At 41.2% G+C, this 22,112-nt stretch overlaps 1 protein-coding gene across 10 annotated transcripts in view; it reads left to right on the top strand.

Annotated features, from left to right (window-relative positions):
• AFF2 (ALF transcription elongation factor 2) overlaps positions 1-22,112 on the top strand; it is a 584,792-nt gene that overhangs the window by 390,797 nt on the left and 171,883 nt on the right. The window lies entirely within an intron of this gene.

Here is a 22,112-nt window from a genome sequence, read left to right on the forward strand (position 1 = left end):
GGGTTATTTGGCAAGGAAACAGAGTTTCAGTGCTGACCAAATCTTATTCTTCTCACTCGTGCTTCTTGAAAATATCAGCCTTCACTCATAGTAATATGGAGCTCGGTTAGGGGGGAGAATGATTTCCCACAATAGACAGGTAATAGTAAAAATGAATAAGAACACCTTGTGGCCTCTAAGGGTGTAGACACAGGCTGAGTCACTACCAGCGATACGAAAACAACTGCTGAAGCAGCAATTTCAATGAGAAAAATCTCAACTGGGTTGTTGCTTCAGCCACCACTGACAGGGACATGTCTAAGCAGCCATGATTGGACATGAAATGTTGAGTGAGTTGTTATGCGCAGTCAGCCCAAGACCTGGATATTTGCAGGTCATTCAGCAACTGTACATTAAAGACAAACAAGGGCATCCGGGAAGAGATGGAATAAGAGATTACATGGCGCAAGGTTGGAGTTCAGGAACCAGGGCCCTGCAATCCACTCAGCACTGTCTTCATTTTTTTTATTAATGTTAACTGAAGGTGGGGTGTAGAGAAACCAATTTCCTCAGATTAGCTATTGTGGATTTTGTAATTTCCATTTGTTCAAGAGTGTATCAAGGGAGTCTTTCTCTCAGAACTTCTTTCCTTCCTGATAATAGAAAATGGAAGTCGACTTTGCTGTGTGAGTAATAGGCACACACTTCAAAATTTTCAAAATGAAATAATTTATGACATTCAAGTGGCCTAATGGCACACTTGAAGTGAATTGCTCACCTTTTGGAAGATCATGAATAATTGCATAAAACAACTGGGAATGATTCCCAAATAGAGGCTCTGAGAAAGTCAGTGGCATTTCTATGTTCTTGGTTCATTGCAGTAGTAAAGCACCAAAGCCCTGACCCCATCACTACATCTCTTATTTGGTTGTCTGGACTGATCTGTGCCTTCTAATTCAAAGTTCAATTTCAATAACCAAGAATCCTCAATTTAAAGAAATGAGAAAAAAATAAGGGGAATAAAAAAAACATAACTCTGATTTAAGGACCAAATTATATGGAAACACAGAAATCAAAATCATTTCTGGTGTTTTCCATCTCAGCTGTTCCATTAATCACAGTTCAAATTGCACTTCCCCTTGCCATCCTAGTAAACAATAGATCTTACCCTCCCTACCTCCACTCCTACCCTGCCACCCCCATGAAAAAGTCAATAAAATTCACACACACACACACACACACACACACACACACACGAGCCTTTAGGAAATCAACACGTCTTTCCAAACATGACAAAATGTGCAAATGTTATTTTTCCATTGTAAAATGGTCTTACTCCTAAAGCAAGAGTATTAGGCTCCCACTGTGAAATATGCTGATTTCCATAGTTACCATAAAATGCAATAACTCAATAGTTTGCAACTAACAGAAATAAGGTTGTCAATCAAGGTTTATAGTTAGAGGCAGCATTTGCAGAGAGCAGCACTGGGTAGCATGTGGTATCAAGTGAATTCAACAGGACTAAAGTTCTCTAAAGGGAGCTTGTGTAAAACGAGAGAACACTGAGCTCAAATTTATGAATGAGCTGCTCTCTCTTTGGCTGTTTGATGTAAAGTTCAAGCTCTGTCCATCAGACTTCAGATGGAATAAGTACCCTTCTTAGGACAGGAGATGGATTTTACACAGAACTGATCAGAGTTGTAATGGTTATTTTTATTTTGAGCTTCCAAATTTTTATCAGCTCAGCCATTACTATCAGCCTCCCATATTTCACTAGAGTGTGTTGGTTAAGCAGATTTTAGAATTTTCCATTTGGCAAGGTAATCCTCCAGGTGACTGAGAACATTTGGAGTGTACAGACTGACGGTGCCTGGAACCTGGAGGGAAAGAGCCCCTGAGTCAGCCCTGCGCCAGGAGGGACGCCCACCCAAGGCCAGCTAATGTCCTAGGCCTGCTCCCACCACTCATTGCAGGAGAAAGAGATTAGAGTCTTGTAAAACAGAATCCCGTAATTACTGGGATACTTTATAGGTTTCCTCAACTTGGCCCATTTTCCCTGGTTGATGAAACACAGATCTTCTATTTGAGTCTGGATTGTTTATAAGAACTCACACATGGGTACCAGGTCTGAAAACACTGGTCAGACATGTGCCTGAGTGCAGACTTGGAATGAGCCAGGCCCCCTCTTTGTTCTTGACAGTTTGTTGTTCTCTCTAGGCCTGGCCCCAGCAATACGATTGGCCTTTTCGAGAACTGGGTCTTTCCTCACCCAGTATACTCCATTGACATAGAGTGCTTTTTAAGAGGTGTTTATCCACGGGGTGACACTCTGTCCCCTCCAGCTGAAACCCTGACTGCCCAAGAGGCAAGAGCACTGAACTTGGGGAGTTTGGGGCCTGAATTTGAGTCTCTGCTCCAGGGCAGCTGTGGGGAAAGCCTTGACCTTGGATTCCAAAGATGAGAGTTTAAATCATGAGAGGGTGTGGTTATTTTAAAATATACAGACAGAGCCCCTTAGGGCTTGTCAGAATTCAAATGCAAACAGTTGTACTCTTTAGCAATTAAAACCAACAACATAAAAGTATGTTTGACTTTAAAGCTTAATAACTTCTAGAAGAAAGAAAACCCAGAGGTTTTTGTTTCCCTCAGCCTCTATAGGTCTGAGTTTTGTTATAGTCTTGGAACAGTACTCACCCTGGTCTTCTAAATCCCAAGCAGAGAGCAGGGTATGGGCTTGAGAAGATCAAATTGTATTTCACAGGGCTGTAGGGTTGTACTGTTGTACATATGCCTGTCCTGTCTCTAAAAGGCCCATTTATTTCAATGACAAGAGTCAGGGATTGGGACATACCATACACTGTTACACTCTAGATTTTTTTTTTTTTAAGAGAGAACAAAGTTTGTTAGTGGTTACTAGGGGTAGGAGGGAGGGGAAAGATGGAAAGGCGGAATTTGATGGAAATATCAAATTGATTAAGGGTAGGTTTGCACAGCTGATTATTGTAATTACTGTCAATAAGTTGTATGCCTATAAAAAGTTGAATTGACAAAAGTTGTGTGCTAGGTATATTTAAAAGAATAAAAAAAAAGAGTCACTGCTGAGGCTTCTTAAATATCATGGGATTTGGTTTCTTGGTTTGGAGGTTTAGGATCATGGTTTCATGGGACATCCCGGTTAATTGGCCTAATAACATGTTTAGTGCTCCTGTTCTGCCTCCTACTTCGTTGCATAGTGCCTGGGGTCTTAAAAGTTTATGAGGGGCCATCCAAGGCACAGCAGTTGATCTCTATTTGCCTGAAGGAACAGAGGAAGGAGGAGAATCAGGCATAGAAGGAGGACATGGAAAGTGTTGGTAATTGCCTCCATGAACAACTGCCTCCTTTGCCTTGAGACCAGAAGAACTGGATGGTGCCCAGCTACTTTAGTGAACATTTTGATCAAAGACTCTGTAGAAGAATTCTGATCAAAAGGGGGAAATTCAGAACAGAATTTCAAATTCTTATGGACTCCAGACTTCCTGGAGCCATGAAGGTTGGATGAACCCCTGAAACTATTGCCCTGAGATAATCTTTAAACCTTTGTCAAAGAGTAAAACCTCTGAGTCTGTCAAAGTGAAAGCAAAGAGTTTTATTGAGGGAGAAACAGTTCGTGAACTGGCAACATTGAGTCTGAGAACCCAGTGTTCCAATGGGCAAGTGGGCAGGGAGGATTTTATAGCAAAAAACCAGAGAAGGGTATGTAGTGCAGGGTAAAAGCTGATCTTTGTAACATAAAAACATTTCCTGAGAACATCTTGAACAAACAAGTTTCAGCAGGGGCTTCACAATCTTGAGCAAGCATAACCGCATTCACACCTGGAAGATTTACACAGTACTATGGAAAGTTACAGAGGTAAAAGTCTACTTTCTTAAAGCAGAAGCAAAACTTATAATCAACATGGAGTTTGACTCAGACCTAAGCATAGCCATCTTTTCATGTCAAGCACTTCGAAATTTAGATCACTTTCACATATCCCCCTCTTTGATCATGAATCTCTATGTAAAAGATTCCTTGATCACTATTAAATATCTTCACCTTGCTATTCTAGGAAATTTATCTTCAGGGTGAGTAGATATTTAGGGCTGTATTAGAGATTTTGACCACTCGCAAAGGAGTAACTCTTCTTCTGCAAGGGCTTCAGTTGATCTGAGTTTTTTTTTTTTTTTTTTTTTGGTCATAGCAAACCTTTAAGACCCTAGATACTACCTTAAAAAGGATGGCTGGGCACCATTTTAAGATTTTTGTGCTCTTATTTTTTGTGATAAGTGGAGAGCAGGGCCACATTAGGAGGGAGAACTTGACATTCAAAGAGGACTGGGACTAAGGAGAGAAGTCAAACTTATCTGAGAAATTAGTTTCTTCTAAATACATAATTCTTTGCATAGCTGTGTGGAACTTTGAGCGAATGTTAGACAAACATTTCACAAAGCATTTAATTAATCTAATAATGACTATAACAAGTATTAAAAACATCAACCTTGTTTATAGTATTGAGCGAAACCAAGAACCTATGCTGTTTGGAAGCCAACTAAAGATGTCTAGACAAAATTACTAAGAAATAAGACCACAATAGTGGAATATTGCCAATAACATAAGAATAGCTACAATTATAAAATAAAGTTTAAAAAGTTCAGCAGCTTTGTTTCATGATCTTGGAATCAGTCGTCTACTTCTGATGTCATCTATTTCTGGCCACAAGGGCTTTTTTTTTTTTAATGTTACTTTTAAGGCTTTAGAGGGTTGACACGTCTAGAATTGATGGTTGCTCTGAGTCCAAATAGACTTGACCAACAACAGGTTTGGTTTTTTGGTTTTCTAAATATACATATTCTTTTGGGGCAATGTTAGGAAGACTTTGGCATTTCAGTTTTCGGTCATCAAAGGGAGCCCTGGTGATGCAGTGGTTAAGAACTGGGGCTGCTAATCCACCAGCCACTCCTTGGAAACCCTGGGGGGGGCATTCTACTCTGTCCTATAGACTCGCTATGAGTGAGAATGGACTCTACGGCAATGGGTTTGGTTTTTTGGTCATCAAAGGCTTCTTTACCCACGGCCCAGAAGAAACTGGAGAGAAGCAGAAAGCACAAAGAATGCTCTATGGTATGGGCTGACTTCCCGTAAAGACTCGGGGATGTGGGAACATATCTTCTAGGTCCTGTTTCTGACACCATTTTAGCAGGATGAGAAAGGGGTGGCTGACTTCCTCCAGGACCGACTTTATGTTGTATACGTGCTGCTCCTGCTTCAGGAGGATGACATCAAGGATGCTCATCACCTTGAGCGTGAAGAAGCACTTGGCAGTCTTTTCCTGGACCAGGTGCACCTGCCCGAACATTCCTGTGCCTGTGGTGGAAAACATGTTGAAGTCCTGCAGCCAGTAGACAGGCACCTCAGGGTGTGGCGTCCCATCGGGGGTCCCCCCAGCCCTCTTGTCATCACGGCCCCTGGGGCTGGTGCCTGCCGCAGCTACTTTGGCCAGCCGGGTGCCTCCATGGGGTCCAGGCTTCCTGGGGACACAGCCTCGGGGGGCGGTGTAGTTGTGGCAGCCCCTAGATTCTTAATGACGCCATTTTGAAAGGAGCAATGGAAGAGAAAACTGAAACCAAAGCCAAAGAACTTACATTTTCTCTGTTGAGTCAGATTACTTCATTTAGCATAGCAACGATTGTAAGGATGGCACAGGACCAGGCAGTGTTTCATTCTGTTCTACATAGGGTCACTATGAGTCTGAACTGATTGGATAGCACCTAACAACAACAACAACAAAAATTGATTATAATGTCTTATCGATTAAGGAGAGTACAGTGGCTTTACGAAAATGCATGACTTTGGTGGTCTGTTGTGAGCCATCCTAAGTGAGAACAGATAAGGCATATTCAGTTTGCCCTGAGAAGGATTTGTGTACAAGATCCATGAACGCAGAGGTACGCATTCATTCAGCCCTTGACTTCAGTTAATTCTGTGAGTACCTTTGAGAAGATGGCAGCTCCAAATATCCAGTTCCTTTGTTACCATTGGTTGTTAGCAGTTGGACTCTGCCCAGTTGGAAACCATTCAGACTTCCTTTTATTCAAGCAGCTCCTGTATCTTAAGCCATGTTATCAAGAATACCTGGATTGTTTCCATAAAAGCCAAATATAAAGGTTGATGTAGCCATAATGCTCTTATTTCTTTGCCGTAAAACTAGTTCCTCCACTTATAGTATTGGTTACAGGTTTGAAAAGATCCCGCCACAGACCCAAGGAGGTGATGAAAGGTGTGAAGGAAACAGATTAGTGGTGACCAGCCTCAGTGTATCTGTGGATGGTGGGTATCCCTACAATACGAACAAGTCCTTAAGCGTAGTACTAGTTAGGAGGAAAGGACGTTATACACGCAACAGGAGTGGAGAAGCCTCACATAATACTCACTGTGCTACTGAGCACGTATCCCAGGCAAGGTGCCAGGCCCCGTGCCAGGTGCTTTTGCATACATTACCCTATTAAGCTCACCAGCCAACCTGGAATAGTTTCAAATTATCCCCACTTTACAGGTGAGAAAATTGAGGTTAGTGTAACAAAGGCTATAATACATTTCCTCCCCATGAAGTGTCCACAGTCCAATGGAAGGTAAACCTACTGAGCACCCTTATCTTGAATGAACATTTTGGCTACAGGCACACAGAAAGGCCTCTAAGTCACACTGTTCCTTGGTGGGAAAGCTTGGATGCAGCCTAGGTCTGCGTGGTTCCAAAGCTGCCTCTCTGCCACCACGGGATCTGATGGATCCAGGGATACGGTACACCAAATTCAGCCTTTTGTCTCTGGACACAACCTTCAAGTGGTTTTGTAGAGCTGCGGTTAGTGGAAAGGAGTCCCAGTGCAAAGCTGGGCAAAAATGGCCTTATCTAACTAACATAACACATTTCTAAACTTTAAGTGGTATGAAGATTTCATTATCATAGGAAATAGAAAGATTATTAGAATGTTTCCAGATTGCTGCAACTGATACAAACATTACGTTGTTTCTGAGAAGAATTTAGAAATGCTTGTTTTGAAAAAACAAAACATAAATAAAAGCTTTCACATTTTGCATTCATTACAGCCCTGAGCACCCATCTACCAAAACGTTTCTTTTCAGAATTTCATTTGCAAACTGTTATGCCTTATTGCAGAGAAATAACCTCAGATAGGCTTTTGCCTAAAATCATCTGTAGCAAATCAAGTGCATAGAGTCTCCCCTTAAGTAGGTGTTTGGTCTGCTACTTAGATGTAATTTCCGTAGAAAAATGACTGTGTAACGTGACCAAAAAAAAAAAAAAAGACTTATTCTCTTAATCAGATTAATTCTTAATCAGGATACACAATTTGGTACTTGGAGTTTGGAAATACTGCTAATCAGTTTAAGGCTTCCAAAAGGCCAAACTGAACTCTCTCCATAAACTGGTAATCTCGGGGACTTCCACTAGTTACGGCCATTCCGGTTTTTAAACTGAGAAGTAGCCAACTCTTGGTCTGAACCTGTCTTGTACACCTTGCATTTCAAGGCTCGCCAACCTTTCCGCAGGACTTAATGTATTTTTGGAAGTTCTCCACTGCATCAGGGACAGCCACCTGGGAGTAGAGAAAACAAAATTTGGCAGCCTGTTCAAGCTGTGAATTAAAGGTAATTCACAGTTTGAAATGAATCAGCATGAAGTCCTTAAGAAGAGTAATCAGACATCAAGAGGATGTTACGGTGAGGATCGTATATTGGCTCGTGTGACAACAAGCAATATTGGTGTGTGGGATGTTCACATCCAAGAGCTTTGATGCTGCTGGTGCTTGACAGGTGCCATGACTGAAAACTGGGCTCCTTCAGTGTAGCAGTGCATTTCCACTCGAAACACTCTAGCTGAAAACATAAATGTTTTTGCTCAGCCAGCATAACAAAGATCTGATCTGATCTTTGTGCTGTTGTTCATGGCCTAATCTATGGTAAGATTTATATGTTCCAGGTGGATTTTGAGGCACCTCTGTTATTGGAGTCCCTGGGTGGTGGTGCAAACAACTAAGTGCTGGGCTACTAACTGAAAAATTAGAGGTTCGAGTTTACCCAGAGGCACCTCAGAAGAAAGGCCTGGCAACCTACTTCCTAAAATACAGCCCTATGAAGTGCAGTTCTTCTCTGACACATGTGGGACCACCATGTGTTGGAATCAACTCAAAGGCAACAGGTTTGGTTTTGGTTGGTCTGTAGTTGTAACAAAATGTTTTTCTCTCTCTGTCTCTCTCAAGGGAAATGTGGGTATCTCTTCTTTTCTACCTGATTTGCATCCATATCTAGAGTCATTCAATCATTCATTCATTCAGGCTTTCATGCCTTTCAACGTATATGGATCAAGCACCTATTACGCCAGATGCCGGGGAAACTCTGGACGAAACATCACACATCCCTCCCACAGGGAGCTCACAGTCCAGTGAAGGTTAGACCTGCGCTGACAACAGCACTAGCACGACTAACTCCGATTTCTGGCCTGCTTGCTATGTGCCAGGCACTTCCCACGCACTTGTTCTCTTTGCAACAAGCCGGTGGGGGTCACCATCACTGACTTTTACAGAGGCAGAAACCAAAGCTGAGAGACATTGAGCAAGCTGCCCACAGTGCCACTGCAGCAAGTGGCGGAGCCAGAACAGAATGGATCCCAGAGCACGTGCTCTTAACCTTCGCTAAAGCCATGCCCTGGGTACTTTGTGGAGGGCCCAACTGATCTGAATTCAGGTATGACCTTGCCCAGGCATTAAGCCAAAGTGGACCGTCTTAGTTTCCTAGGGCTGCTGTAACAAAGGACCACAGATGGGATGGATTATGAGAACAGAAATTTATCATCTCACAGTTCTGGAGACTGGGAGTCTGAGCTCAGGGTGTCGGCCATGTTGATTCCTTCTGAGACTCCAAGGGAGAACCTGCTCCATGCCTCTCTCCTAGCTTCTGGAGTCTCCAAGCGGTCATTGGCTTGTAGCTGCAGCGTCACATGACCATCTTCTCCTTGTCTGTGTGTATCTTCTCTTTTGTAGGACACCACTCAGAAGGGATTAGGACCCAACCTACTCTGGTATAACCTCGTTTAATTTGATCGATATCTTCAAAGACCCTATTTCCAAACAAGGTCACCTTCACAGGGACAGAGGTTAGAACTCCATCAAATCTTTTGGGGGGATACGATTCAATCCATAAATGGATTAACCCCAATACAGGACAAAATGGTACCTTTTTTTTTTTTTTTTTACCATTTAGGTTTAGATCAGATGTGATTTTGTATATGAATACGATCATTGGGTTGTCTTTGATAGACTGCATCTGCTGACGTGGCCACTATGTACACAAGTGTAGGCCCATCCTTGGCCTTAGTCTTGCAGCCAGATTGCCTCACCAGGCCTGGTAGAGGGTCCATTCAGTGAGGCTGACAGATCTGTGCCTGTAAAGACTTACATCCCCTTGCAAAAATCCATATAAGGTTCATTGCCGTGACCCATGGTGGGAACAACATCCCTCTCCAGAAAGCTCCATTTTGCCATGTTAAAGTGAAAAGGAGAGAACTGATATTTGGGTCTGTTTGGTTGAGAGGTTCGTCCATCATCTTTCGTGTTTACTGACTTGTTTGATAATTGGAAAGTCACTTTATATCCTGATGGTGGAATAATTTTTTAAAATATTCCCATCTGCTATCAAACAGTGGCACATTTCCAGGTTCTTCTCGGTGCTTTGAACAGTAACTGGGAGTGAGGCAAAGAATGCTGGTGGAAGGCACCGAAGATGATAGGCAGGGGAGCTGAGTTAAAAGTCACTTCAGTTCTATAATTGAATGTAATGTTGTAATCACACACCCCCACACCCACACACACACACACACACCCATGCATACTGTATCCTGGAATGTCAGGCCCCTCTCGTGGTGTCTGATCTAATGAGATGTGCTTGTGTATGTGTGCATGCACACGTGTGCACATGCATACACATACACTTTTTCACTTACTATATTGCAAAATGCTGAAACCTGGGATACTTTTCACGTGCATAGTCATTTATTGTTTTACAGCACTTTCATACAATGAGTGAGTCTCCTTTGAGTGCCCCAGCAGTCCTGTTAGCTAGCCAGATGAAAAGAAAAAAGGCATAGGGAGGGCAAGACATTTGCCCAACATCACCCAGCTAGGGCGTGGTGGAACTGGGTCTAGAAGTCAGGACTCCATTGCCATTCGAGCATACTATCTTGTCCCCAGATTCCCCAGATGGCTGCAGGGCTAGAACTTATCAATCAGAGCCCTGCCAAGCCTTCCAGGCCCGGGTGAAGAAAATGTAGCAGCAGTGTAGATAAGGCCCATGGATTGTTCTAGAAATTAAAAAGCAACAAAAAACAACTGAGACTGGAGTAGACGAGAAGTAATATCCAGCCTGCTTCTAAACTATTCATTTTGTTTTTGCATCCAATCGAGAGTCTCACAAAGAGCCGGATCCGTTGCCACAATTACGTTATCAGGAGCGTTATGTTTAAATGGTCTGCTCTTGACACCTCAGAGCTGCTAAAAGCCCTTTCATTTTATCGAGAATGGGAAGCAATGTTGGTAGAATACCAAAGATGTGTGCACAATTACAGCTGTAAAAGCAGTTCAAAAATCTGACATATGCTTTTCTTTGTGGTTCATCCATCCACTTAAACAATGAGGACAAAAAATGGAGAAGGTCTTAAAGTTATGATTGACATTTCCAAATATGCTGCCGAGATTGGGACAGAGAGGGTGGAGCAGGGCGAGATGGGGTGAGGGTAGGCCCTCTAAAAACCACATGAACACAATTTATTTTCTTTACTGCCCAAGATCTACAAATACAGCCCTTTAGTACACTGTCTTGTCATTGATGAAGGTCCTAGGACACCTGGGACTGTGCAAGGGAGAGAAAGGGTTCCAGAGAGGGATGGAGGGTAATTATATACAGTGGAGCCAACCTACAACCCTACCAGCTCCATTGCCTAATTTCAGAAGTTTTCTCATTTCTGGAGCCCTAGTGGCATGGCTGCTAACCAAAAGGTTGGCAGTTTGAATCCACCAGCCATTCCTTGGGGAAATTCTAGTCTGTCCTTATAGGGTCACTGTGAGTCGGAATCGATTCAACGGCAATGGGTTTCGTGTTTTTTTGTTTTCCTCATTTCTGCATTAGATGCCCTACTTTTTTTTTAAATCCAAGGTAGATACCTCAATATTGTAACTACGTATTTCCAAAAGAGAATCTAAAAAAAATAAATAAATAAGCTTCTAATTCTCATAATATCTAGAAATTGTACAAACGGTCATTCCAAGTTTTTTCAAAATCATTTTCGTGTATCATACAATACAGAAAGGAAGCAAATTAACTGTATGCCAGCAATGTGCTGGAGTAATTAAGCCACCACTTCTAGGCACCTACTATATGCCAAGCTCTGGGGCAAACACTTCACAAACATCTGCCCATTTCATCCTCACAGCAACCCTATGAGATGGATATCATCATCATCATCATCATCTCCAGGGTTGTCCTTTCCAGGGCTCAGGGAGGGTCCCTATATCTGTATCAGTATCAGTCAGCATTCTCCAGAGAAACAGAACCCAATAGTGTGTGTGTGGAGAGAGAGAGAGAGATTTTGAGGAATTGGCTCACATAATTATGGGGGCTGACAAGTCCAAAATTCATGAAGTAGGCAGGCTGGAAATTCCAGCAGGATATCTGTGTTACAACTTTGAGACAAAATTTCTTCTTCTTCTGGAACGTCAGCGTCTGCTCTTAAGGCCTTCAACTGACTGGATGAGGCCCATCCACATTATCAAGGGTCATCTACTTCAAGTCAACTGATTGTAGATGTCAAGCACATCTATGAAATACCACAGTAATACCTAGACTAGTGTTCGACCAGACAGCTGGACATCAGAGCTTCGCCAAGTTGACACATAAGACTAACCATCATAGTGCCTAACAAACACCCATGGCCACAGAGTCAGTGGTCAAGCTATTTTATGGTGAAGGAAATTTCATCTCAGAGCAGTTAAATGTCTTGCTCAAAGGAGCCGGAATTTGACTTAAGGATGCTTTTTTTTTTTAATTTTTATTGTGCTTTAAGAGAAAGTTTAAAAATAAAGTTAGTCTCTCATACAAAAATTTATATACATCTTGCAGTATACTCCTAGTTGTTCTCACCCTAATGAGGCAGCACACTACTTCCCTCCACTCTCTTTTCGTGTCCACTCAACCAGCTTCTGACCCCCTCTGCCCTCTCATCTCCCCTCCAGACAGGAGATGCCCACATAGTCTCATGTGTCTACTTGATCCAAGAAGCTCATTCTTGACCAGTATCATTTTCTATCCCATTGTCCAGTCCAATCCCTGTCTGGAGAGTTGGCTTTGGGAATGGTTCCTATCTTGGGCTAGCAGAAGGTCTGGGGACCATGACCTCTGGGTTCCTTCCAGTCTCAGTCGGACCATTAAGTCTGGTCTTTTTACAAGAATTTGGTGTCTGCATCCCACTGCTCTCCTGCTCCCTCAGGGGTTCTCTGTTGTGTTCCCTGTCAGGGCAGTCATCTGTTGTAGCTGGGCACCATCTAGTTCTTCTGGTCTCAGGCTGATGGAGTCTCTGGTTTATGTGGCCCTTTCTATCTCTTGGGCTCATAATTACCTTGTGTCTTTGGTGTTCTTCATTCTTCTTTGCTCCAGGGGGGTTGAGACCTATTGATGCATCTTAGATGGCCACTTGCTAGCATTTAAGACCCTAGACTCCACTCTCCAAAGTGGGATGCAGAATGATTTCTTAATAGATTTTATTATGCCAATTGACTTAGATGCCCCCTGAAACCATGGTCCCCAGACCCCCGCCCCTGCTACTCTGGCCTTCGAAGCATTCAGTTTATTCAGGAAACTTCTTTGCTTTGAGTTTAGTCCAATTATGCTGACCTCTCCTTCATTATGTGTTGTCTTTCCCTTCACCTAAAATAGTTCTTGTCTACTGTCTGATTAGTGAGAACCTCTCTCCCTCCTCCCCACTTAACCATCAAAGAATATTTTCTTCTCTGTTTAAACTATTTCTCAAGTTCTTATAACAGTGGTCTTATATGATATTTGTCCTTTTGCAACTGACTAACTTCACTCAGCATAATGCCTTCCATATTCCTGCATATTATGAAATGATTCACAGTTTCATCATTGTTCTTTATCGATGCGTAGTATTCCATTGTGTGAATATACCATAATTTATTTATCCATTCATCTGTTGATGGGCACCTTGGTTACTTCCATCTTTTTGCTATTGTAAACAGTGCTGCAGTGAACATGGGGTGTGCATGTATCTGTTCCTGTAAAGGCTCTCGTTTCTCTAGGATATATTCAAAGGAATGGGATTGCTGGATGGCATGGTAGTTCTATTTCCAGCTTTTTAAGGAAGCACCAAATTGATTTCCAAAGTGGCTGTACGATTTTACATTCCTACCAGCAATGTATAAGTGTTCCAGACTCTCCAAATCCTCTCCAACATTTATTATTTTGCATTTTTTGGATTAATGCCAGCCTTGTTGGATTGATATGGAGTCTCATTGTAGTTTTGATTTGCATTTCTCTAATGGCTAATGATCCTGAGCATTTCCTCATGTATCTGGAAGCCACCTGAATGTCTTCTTTAGTGAAATGCCTGTTTGTATCTTTTGCCCATTTTTTTAATTGGGTTATTTGTCTTTTTGTAACTGAGGTTTTGCAGTATCATGTAGATGTTAGATATCAGACACTGATCTGAACTGTCATAGCTAAAAAAATTTTCCTGGTCTGTAGGTAATCATTTTACTCTTTTGGTGAAGTTTTTGGATGAGCACAAGTGTTTGATTTTTAGGAGCTCCCAGTCATCTAGTTTGTCTTCTGCATTGTTGGTAATGTTTTGTATACTGTTATGCCATGTATTAGGGCTCCTAACCTTGTCACTATTTTTTCTTCCATGATCTTTATCATTTTAGATTTTATATTTAGGTCTTTGATCCGTTTTGAGTGAATTTTTGTGCACGGTTTGAGGTATGGGTCTTGTTTCATTTTTTTGCAGATGGATATCCAGTTATGCCAGCACCATTTGTTAAAAAGACTGTTTTTTCCCCCATTTAACTGACTTTGGGCCTTTGTCAAATATCAGCTGCTCATATGTGGATGGATTTATGTCTGGGTTCTCAATTCTGCTCCATTGGTCTATGTGCCTGTTGTTGTACCACTACAGGCTGTTTTGACTACTGTGGCAGTATTGTAGGTTCTAAAATCAGATAGAGTGAGGTCCCCCACTTCGTTCTTCTTTTTTGGTAATACTTTACTTATCCGGGGCCTCTTTCCCTCCCGTATGAAGTTGGTGATTTATTTCTTCATCTCATTAAAAAATGTCCCTAGAATTTGGATCGGAATTGTATCTATAGATTGCTTTTGGTAGAATAGACATTTTTATAATGTTAAGTCTTCCTATCCATGAGCAAGGTATGTTTTTCCACTTATGAGTCGGAACTGACTCGACGGCACCGGGTTTGGTTATTTCGGTTCAGGTCTCTTTTGGTTTCTTGCAGTTTTCTTTGTATAGGTCTTTTACATCTCTTGTAAGGTTTATTCCTAAGTATTTTATATTCTTGGGGGCTACTGTAATGATATTGATTTGGTAATTTCCTTTTCAATGTTCTTTTTGTTGATGTAGAGAAATCCAACTGATTTTTGTATGTTTATCTTGTATCCTGATACTCTGCTGAACTCTTCTGTTAGTTTCAGTAGTTTTCTTGAGGATTCTTTAGGGTTTTCTGTGTATAAGATCATGTCATCTGCAAATAGAGATACTTTTACTTCTTCCTTACCAATCTGGATGCCCTTTATTTCTTTATCTAGCCTAATTGCTCTGGCTAGGACCTCCAGCACAATGTTAAATAAGAGTGGTGATAAATGGCATCCTTGTCAGTTTCCTGATCTCAAGGGGAATGCTTTCAGGCTCTCTCCATTTAGGATGATGTTGGCTGTTGGCTTTGTAGAAATGCCCTTTATCATGTTGAGGATTTTTCCTTCTATTCCTATTTTGCTGAGAGTTTTTATCATGAATGGGTGTTGAACTTTGACAAATACCTTTTCTGCATCAATTGATAGAGTCATGTGATTCTTGTCTTTTGTTTTATTTATGTGATGGATTACATTAATTGTTTTTCTAATGTTGAACCATCCCTGCATACCTGGTATGAATCCCACTTGGTCATGGTGAACTATTTTTTTGATATGTTGTTGAATCCTATTTTTTGTTGAGGATTTTTGCATCTAAGTTCATGAGGGATATAGGTCTGTAATTTTCTTTTTTAGTGGTGTCTTTACCTGGTGTTGGTATCAAGGATATGCTGGCTTCATAAAATGAGTTTGGAAGTATTCTGTCATTTTCTATGCTCTGAAATACCTTTAGTAGTAGTGGTGTTAACTCTTCTCCGAAAGTTTGGTAGAACTCTGCAGTGAAGCCCTCCAGGCCAGGGCTTTTTTTTGTTGGGAATTTTTTGATTACCTTTTCAATCTCTTCTTTTTTTATGGGTCTATTTAGTTGTTCCACCTCTGTTTGTGTTAGTTTAGGTAGGTAGTGTGTTTCTAGGAATTGATCCATTTCTTCTAGGTTTTCAAATTTGTTAGAGTACAATTTTTTGTAGTAATCTGATATGATCTTTTAATTTCAGCTGGGTCTGTTGTAGTATAGCCCATCTCATTTCTTATTCAGGTTATTTGCTCCCTCTCCTGTTTTTCTTTTGTCAGTTTGGCCAATAGTTTATCAATTTTGTTAAACTTTTCGAAGAACCAGGTTTTGGTCTTGTTGTTTCAATTGTTTTTCTGTTTTCTATTTCATTTAGTTCTTTGCTTTCTTCTGGTGCCTGAGGGTTTGATTTGTTGCTCTCTTTCTATTTGTTCAAGTTGTAGGGATAATTCTTTGATTTTGGCCCTTTCTTCTTTTTGGACGTGTGCATTTATTGATATAAATTCACCTCTGAGCAGTGCTTTCGCTACGTCCCAAAGGTTCTGATAGGAAGTGTTTTCATTCTCACTGGATTCTATGAATTTCTTTATTTCATCCTTAATGCCTTCTATAATCCAGTTGTTTTAGAGCAAAGTGTTGTTCAGTTTTCGTATGTCTGATTTCTTTTCCCTGCTTTTTCTGTTATTGATTTCTACTTTTATGGCCTTATGGTCAGAGAAGACGCTTTGTAATATTTCGATGTTTTGAATTCTGCTAAGGCTTGCTTTATGACCTAATATGTGGTCTATTCTAGAGAATGTTCCATGTGTACTGGAAAAGAAAGTATGCTAGTCTGCTGTTGGGTGCAGTGTTCTATATATGTCTATGAGGTCAAATTGGTTGATTGTGGCATTTAGATCTTCCGTGTTTTTACTGAGGTTCTTTCTGGATGTCCTGTCTGTCCTTCACCGAAAGTGGTGTGTAGACGTCTCCTACTGTAATTGTGGTGCCATCTATCTCACTTTTCAATGCTGTTAGATTTTGTTTTATGTATCTTGCAGCCCTGTCATTGGGTGCATAAATATTTAATATGGTTATATCTTCCTGGTCAATTGTCCCTTTAATCATTATGTAGCGTCCTTCTTTATCCTTTGTGGTGGATTTAACTTTAAAGTCTATTTTGTCAGAAATTAATATTGCCACTCCTGCTCTTTTTTGATTGTTGTTTGCTTGATATATCTTTTTCCATCCTTTGAGTTTTAGTTTGTTTGTGTCTCTAAGTCTAAGGTGTGTCTCTTGTAGGCAGCAAATAGATGGATTGTGTTTTTTTTTTTATCCATTCTGCCGCTCTCTGTCTCTTTATTGGTGCATTTAGTCCATTTACATTCAGTGTAATTATAGATAGGTATGAGTTTAGTGCTGTCATTTTGATGTCTTTTTTTGTGCATGTTGTTGGCAGTTTCTTTTTCCCACTTAATTTTTTGTGCCAAGTAGTTTATCTTTATATATTGTCTTTTCCTCTTATTTGTTGTTGATTTTGTTTCTGCTGAGTCTCTATTTTTTTCTTGTATTCTATTTTGATGAGTAGGGTTGTTAGTCTGCTTTGTGGTCTCCTTAATTTTTACCCCTATTTTTCTATGTATAAATGTATCTTTTATTTCTTTGTGTTGCCTTGTCTTCCTCTCCGTATGAAAGATCTATGACTACATTTCTTGGTCCCTCTTCATTGTTTTAATGTTGTCTTCTTTTACATAATGACATCGCTGTTTACATGTTTCAAGCATTTTTTAATCTTGATTTATTTTTGTGATTTGCCAGTCTGAGTTGACATCTGATTGCTCAGTCCAGTGTTCTAGTCTTGGGTTGATATGTGGTATTATTGATTTTCTAACCAAAGAACTCCCTTTAGTATTTCTTGTAGTTTTGGCTTGGTTTTGACAAATTCCCTAAACTTTTGTTTATCTGGAAATGTCCTAATTTCACCTTCATATTTGAGAGGCAGTTTTGCTGCATATGTGATTCTTGGCTGGCAATTTTTTTTTCGTTCAATGCTTTATATAAGTCATCCCTTTGCCTTCTTGCCTACATGGTTTCTGCTGAGTAGACTGAGCTTACTCTTATTGGCTCTCCTTTGTAGGGGACTTTTTGTTTAACCCTAGCTGCTCTTAAAATTCTCTTTATCTTTGGTTTTGTCAAGTTTGATTGTAATATGTCTTGGTAACTTTCTTTTAAGATCTACCTTATGTGGAGTTTGATGAGCATCTTGGATAGATATCTTCTCTCTTTCTCTATATCAGGGAAGTTTTCTGCCAACAAATTGTCAACAATTCTCTCCGCATTTCCTGTTGTCCCTCCCTGTTCTGGTACTCCAATCACTTATTTCCCTTGATAGCATCCCACATGATTTTTAAGGTTTCTTCATTTTTTTGAATTCTCCTATTTGATTTTTCTTCCAATATATTGGTGCCAAGTACTTTATCTTCAGTCTCACCAATTCTGCCTTCCACTTGCTCAACTCTGCTCCTCTGACTTTCTACTGAGTTATCTAATTCTGTAATTTTATTGTTAATCTTCTGAATTTCTGATTGCTATCTGTCTATGGATTTTTCCAGCTTATTAAACTTTTCATTATGTTTCTGAATAATCTTTCCAATTTCTTCAATTGCTTTATCTGTGTGTTCTTTGGCTTGTTCTGTGTATTGCCTCTTTTCCTTCCTGAGGTATTGAAGGGTTCTGTATATTAATCTTTTGTATTCTGCATCTGGTAATTCCAGGAAGGCACTTTCATCTAGAAGATCCCTGGATTCTTTGTTTTGAGAGCCTGTTGAGGTGATCATAGTCTGTTTCTTTATGTGACTTGATATTGACTGTTGTCTCTGTGCCATCTATAAGTTATTGTATTAGCTTCTTTTATGTTTGCTTACCGTATCCTAGTTTATTGCTTTGCTTTTTTTTGTTTCTATATGCCCAAATGGGTTGCTTGAGTGAGCTAGCTTGATTATTTTTGCATTTGAAGCTGTAATATCCTGTCACCAGATGGCTAGAGCTGTTACCAAGTATATGAGCCTAGGAGTCATTTCAGCTTTCTTGTACGAATTCAGCTCAGGTGTCCAGGTAGCTGATCATCAAGTGTGTGGTACAGGCTCTGCCCTACAGTCTTAGGGGGCAGGGGTGATTGGTGTAGTTACCGGTGTCTGGTTGTAGCAGGGGGTCACACTCTGAACAAGGCAGGGGGCTGACAACCATCCCCCAAGTGTCTGTGAGGAAAGTGCAACCCAGTTCCCTAAAGTGTGCAGTTGGGTGGGTTCTACAGACGGACCATGGGCACCCAACGCTTTTGGTTGTAAGGACTGCAAGGTACCCCTTATCCTTAAACCCCTGTTGCAGGTGGCTGGGTGAGCTGAGTGGAGACATCAATCTTTAGGCCCCTGATGTGGGTAGGTGAGGACCCTATTTAACAGGCAAAGGTGTGTCAAATATCAGACACCCACCTTTTCACCATACAGCTAAAACAGTTGCAGTCTGCCAACAAGGGCCTATTCTCCTGAAATAGGCCCACACAGGTCCATGCAGGCAGGAAGGTATTCAAAGTCCACAGACCATTTATGCCCAGATAGGAACCGCTTCTTTTCTGACCTCCCCCACTTAGTGGAGCTGGCAAATTTTCTTCTCCCCCAATTGTGAATTTATTCCTACTCCAAGGTTGGGAGCTTGGCTCCGGGTGCTCAGCACGGCCTATCTCAGGCCTAAGGAAATCAACAGCCACCAAAGCCAGCTTGGGGGGCTGGGGGCACATTAAAATATCCACAAGTACTTAGCTTTTGTCGAGAGCGCCGTTCTTCTCTGGTTCCAGAGGTGTGAGCAGGCATGCAGCTGGCTTCTTCTCCCTGAGGCAACTGTGGCCGAATGCTACCACCAGCCTGCCGCAGCCACTCCTGGGAATGGTGCCTGAGGGATCCTGGGAGTTCAGGTCTGGTAACTCCTCTCCACTTTTGAACTGTCTCTCCCTCCTCTTGCTGCTCAGTCTGTTTTCTAACTTTTCCTTTGATGTTCAGGGCTCCTAGCTTGTCATAAATATAATTGTTTCACTTATTTTTTCGGGTCTTTGTTGTAAGAAGGATCACAGGAAGTGTCTGGCTTTTCTGCCATCTTGGCCCCACACCTGACTTAAGGATTCTTGCATTGCAAATCTCAAGCTTTTTCTTAAATGTTCCCAACTTGTATAAGGTTTCAGCTGAACCATTATTAACTTAGACATAGAGGCAAATGACACTGATAGCAATCATACTTTCCAGTTTTATACCTTTTCCATTTTCACATGTATTATTATATTTGTTACCTCTGCACTTTACTCAATCTTGGGAGCCAGGAGGGAGGGGAAAGAGCCATCATTAGCCTAGAAAGATCACAGCTGTGTGGCCACCATATCTGGGTGGCTCAAATCCCAGCTCTCTCACTTTCTGTCATGTGACTCAATGAAATCACTTGGTACTTTTCTAGGCCTTTGTTCCCTCACATACAAAATGGAGATGATGTTACTTGGGCTTCTCACTCAATTGTGTTGGTATCAGATGAGGTCAGGAATGTGCATCGCAGGGAGCTATTTGCATTAAATCTCATCCCGTGTCAGAAGTGAGGAAACTCAAGCTCAGATGGCTTACATGAGTTGCCCAGGATCACATAGCTGGTAGGATTGCCAAGGCTCAGTCTGAAGCTCCTTGACTCCTAGTTGTGTACTTTTTTCACTACCATCGTCATTACTTCTCAAAAGTGTTGTGTCACTGTAGCTTGAATCAAAGGATCAACTTCCAAAACCATCAGAGAGCAATACACCTAAAATCAATAGTTCTGTGGGCCACCTCTCTGCTAGTTAGCAATCCCCAGCATGTTTCCGGGTGTTTTACCATGTGGAAAAGAGTGAGTAGATGTTCCCTCACGTACTCACTCATGAACTCAGACTCAAGGAATCATTCTTGCATTTAGTGAGTGTTTGAGCACTTGAGTATTTTTTTAATGTACCATGGACTGCTAGAAGAACGAACAAATCTGTCTTGGAAGAAGTACAGCCAGAATGCTCCTTAGAAGCAAGGATGGCGAGACTGCGTCTTGCATACTTTGCACATGTTGTCAGGAGGGATCAGTCTCTGGAGAAGGACATCATGCTTGGCAAAGTAGAGGGTCAGCAGAAAAGAGGAAGACCCTCAATGAGATGGATTGACACAGTGGTGCAACAATGGGCTAAAGCATGGCAACAATTTTGAGGATGGCACAGGACCGGGCAGTGTTTCTTTCAGTTGTACATAGGAATGGTATGAATTGGAACTGGCTCGACAGCACCTAACAACAACAGGAATATTTAAGGACTTTAAAAAATCTCAACTGTTTTTATTGGTATGTTCACTGAGTGATGGTGAGCCATTGTCTTTATCCATTGTCTCTCAGTGACAAACTTTGCCTTATGTAAAAGGTATAACAAATATAACTATGAGTGGATCAAATCCTAAAATAGGTGTTGTTGTTATTATCGTTGTCTTGCGCCGTCAAGTCTTTGGACCCATGGAAACCCCATGTGTTGCAGCACATGATCTTTACAGAAGCGGATCACCAGGCCTTTCTTCCACAGTGCTGCTGGATGGGCTCCAATTGCCAAACTTTTGGTTACCAGCTGAGTGCAAACTGTGCCTAAAATTGCTGATGGGGGTTATAGTAAAGGAAATACAGCTTATATAATTGTCTGTCCTTCGAAATATAAAATCTATTTAGAGCTGAAAAAAATCACATACTTATTCCCAACTCACTGTATTAGAGACTAGAAGTGGAAGTTAGGTCCACCCTTTATCTTCGTGGTTTTTGGGGGTGATTTTTATTCTGAGATTGACAAGGAACTGAAAACAGTGACCTGCCTTGACCTTTACTACTGGCTTAAAATTCCGAGTTGCTGCCATAGTAACCATACCTTGAAAGTTAGATCCTGACAGAGTCACTAAGAAATTTAAAAGTGCACTGCTGCCATGAACTTTGAAGAAAGATTTCTTACAATTGTCAGCGACAGCTTCTTAATTGAAATAATCTGCCTCTCCAGCTGCTAGAAAGAGCATGTATGTGAGGGGCAGGTGGGGGAGGGGAGGCAAGAAGATGAGCTCTTGATGGATTTTTTTTAACTTAAGAAAATTGCTGTGGTTCAAAAGAAGGCTGTTTTCTGTATAAAATTTAATTCAACTTCAGCTCAATTTATACTATTAAAAACAAAAACTGTGATAATCAGGGTGGCAGGAAGTCAAGATGACCCATAAAACCGTGAAGACACTCAGAAAAGATACTGTTGGAGGTTGATCCCAGAGAAACCTCAGTGGCCCTGGGGTCCAAATGACAGCCACTTTCAAGCCACATAAGAGACTTTCCGATCAAGATGGCAAGCAGTCGCTGAAATCATGTGATGCCCCCACAGCTGGGGAAATGACACAAGCCATATAGGGGATCTTTTTTTCTGGAAGATGGGGGATTAAGACGTTTGCGATTTCAGGGGTTCTCCTGTGTTTCTCTGTCAAGACAAGCACATTAGGGTGTGTCTGTGATTCCGTAACAGGATTTTGTTGATATGCTCATGTTCTTGTTGTTGTTAGG

This window comes from Loxodonta africana, chromosome X (assembly GCF_030014295.1).
Source record: "Loxodonta africana isolate mLoxAfr1 chromosome X, mLoxAfr1.hap2, whole genome shotgun sequence".
Lineage (NCBI taxonomy): Eukaryota > Metazoa > Chordata > Mammalia > Proboscidea > Elephantidae > Loxodonta > Loxodonta africana.